The sequence below is a fragment of the Enhydra lutris genome, unplaced genomic scaffold (assembly GCF_002288905.1).
Source record: "Enhydra lutris kenyoni isolate GAN:26980312 unplaced genomic scaffold, ASM228890v2 scaffoldscaffold370, whole genome shotgun sequence".
Taxonomy (NCBI): Eukaryota; Metazoa; Chordata; class Mammalia; order Carnivora; family Mustelidae; genus Enhydra; species Enhydra lutris.
Window position 1 is genome coordinate 4,989 of NW_019154454.1, and position 2,159 is coordinate 7,147.

The window sequence follows — 2,159 nt, forward strand, 5'->3', positions numbered from 1 at the left end:
TAGAACCATTGTGTCCCAAGATACTGTTAGATATGTTTGAAAAGAGTGCCAAAATACCCCTATGTATGAAGAAAACTGCCTAAAAGACATCGGAGAAGATTAAAATTATTATCCAATATTCCAGTATGAGTAAAAAAATAATTTATGATATAATCACAGCTCTGAGGCAAGACTACATGCACAAGTGTTATAATGATTTCAGAAATGGGGAAGAAGTGAGGGAGAGACTTTAAGTGAGAGTTCGTTAAATACAAAAGTTAAAGAGGACATAGGCAGAATCACTTTAGAAACGAAAAACAAATAAGCACAAGGTATGACAAATACCACAGAAAGTGCATAGACAAAGAATACAGAAACTACCCTTTTACGAAGATGGCGCTGAAAAAAGTTAAGAAGGAAGCCCCTGCCCCTCCCAAAGCCGAAGCCAAAGCAAAGGCTTTGAAGGCCAAGAAAGTGGTGCTGAAAGGCGTCCACAGTCACACATAAAAAGAAGATCCACACATCACCTATGTTCCCACGACCCAAGACTCTGCGTCTCGGAAGGCAGCCCAAATACCCTCGAAAGAGCACCCCAGGAGAAACAAGCTTGATCACTATGCCATCATCAAGTTTCCCCTGACTACTGAGTCAGCCATGAAGAAAATAGAAGACAACAACATGCTTGTGTTCATTGTGGATGTCAAGGCCAACAAGCACCAGATCAAACAGACTATGAAGAAACTCTATGACATTGATGTGGCCAAGGTCAACACCTTGATCAGGCCTGATGGAGAAAAGAAGGCATATGTTCGACTGGCCCCTGACTATGATGCCTTGGATGTTGCCAACAAAATTGGGATCATCTAAACTGAGTCCAGCTGGCTAAGTCTAAATACAGTTTTTTTTTTTCTTCATAAAAAAAGAATACAGAAACTAGTGAGCAGAACAAAATAAAAAAAAGAAAGAGATGACAATTATTGGAAGAAAACCATGAAAGTCAGAGATAATCCAACTTACAAATAAGCAGACCCCATGAAAGTCAGAGATAATCCAACCTACAAATAAGCAGACCCAAATCAAGGAAGGGAATATTAAAAAACTACATTTTTAACATTAAAAATAATTTCCTGAGATAAAGCATGAATTTACATAATGATAGTATACTGCAGGGAAAAAAGATTCAGAACTGAGTGCCAAAAATTTTAGTCTAAAACCCATGGGAAATCAAGATAAAAATATCAAGTTACCTATGAGAAAAAGGAAATTTAGTTGTTAACACTTCTCCACTGCTAAATTCAGAGCCCCAAATAGTGAGGCAGTTTCTCAAGTATACCTATAGGAAAATAAATGACAGAATCGAAGATTTTATATGCAGCCAAGCTGTCCTTCAAGTATAATGGATATAAGAAGTTCTATGCTGCAACAGCTTAGGGAGTATTATTCACAAGAGTGCTTTCTAAACTACTACACGACATATTTCCACCTTAAAAGAGAGAATAGAGAAAATTTCAGAAAATTTTTGATTGTATCATCACTTGGCTATATATCTGATAAACTTTGATAAAAAGCTAATTTTACAAATATGGGGAAAATATAAAGAGCAAATGCAAACTAACGACAACAAAAAAAGCAATAGCGCCAGGGTGGTAGAGTTGGTTAAGTGTCTGACTCTGGATCTCAGCTCAGGTCTTCTCCTTAGGGTTGAGTTCAAGACCCCCACTGGGCTCAATACTGGGTGTGGAGCCTACTTAAAAATTTAAAAAAAGAAATTAAAAAAAGAAAAGCAATTTGTTTATTTAAAAAAAAAAAAAAGCAGGGGCTATGATCTTGAGCATGCTAAAATACCAAAGCCTACGATTCACAATAAAAATAATGATGACTATCTAGGGACTCCTGGGTGGGTTAGTTGGTTAAGCATCCAACTCTTGATCTGGGCTCAGGTCATGATCTCAGGGTTGTGAGATCGAGTCCTGCATCAGGCTCTATGCTGGGCATCGAGCCTGCTTAAGGTTCGCTTTCTGCCTCTTACCTCTCCCTCCCCTTCTCTCTAAAAATAATTATAATGATGATGATTAAGATGAATATATATCAACTAACAGCAGCAACTTTAATAAAGCAGAAGCTACAGGTTATGTAAGATAAAACTTCACTCACAGAGTATTTTAATGCATTTTTGTCAA

The 2,159-nt window shown here is 37.3% G+C and overlaps 1 pseudogene; it reads left to right on the plus strand.

Moving 5' to 3' along the window:
- Positions 1 to 372: 372 nt before the first annotated feature.
- On the plus strand, positions 373 to 857 carry LOC111140270 (annotated as a pseudogene).
- Positions 858 to 2,159: the final 1,302 nt, after the last annotated feature.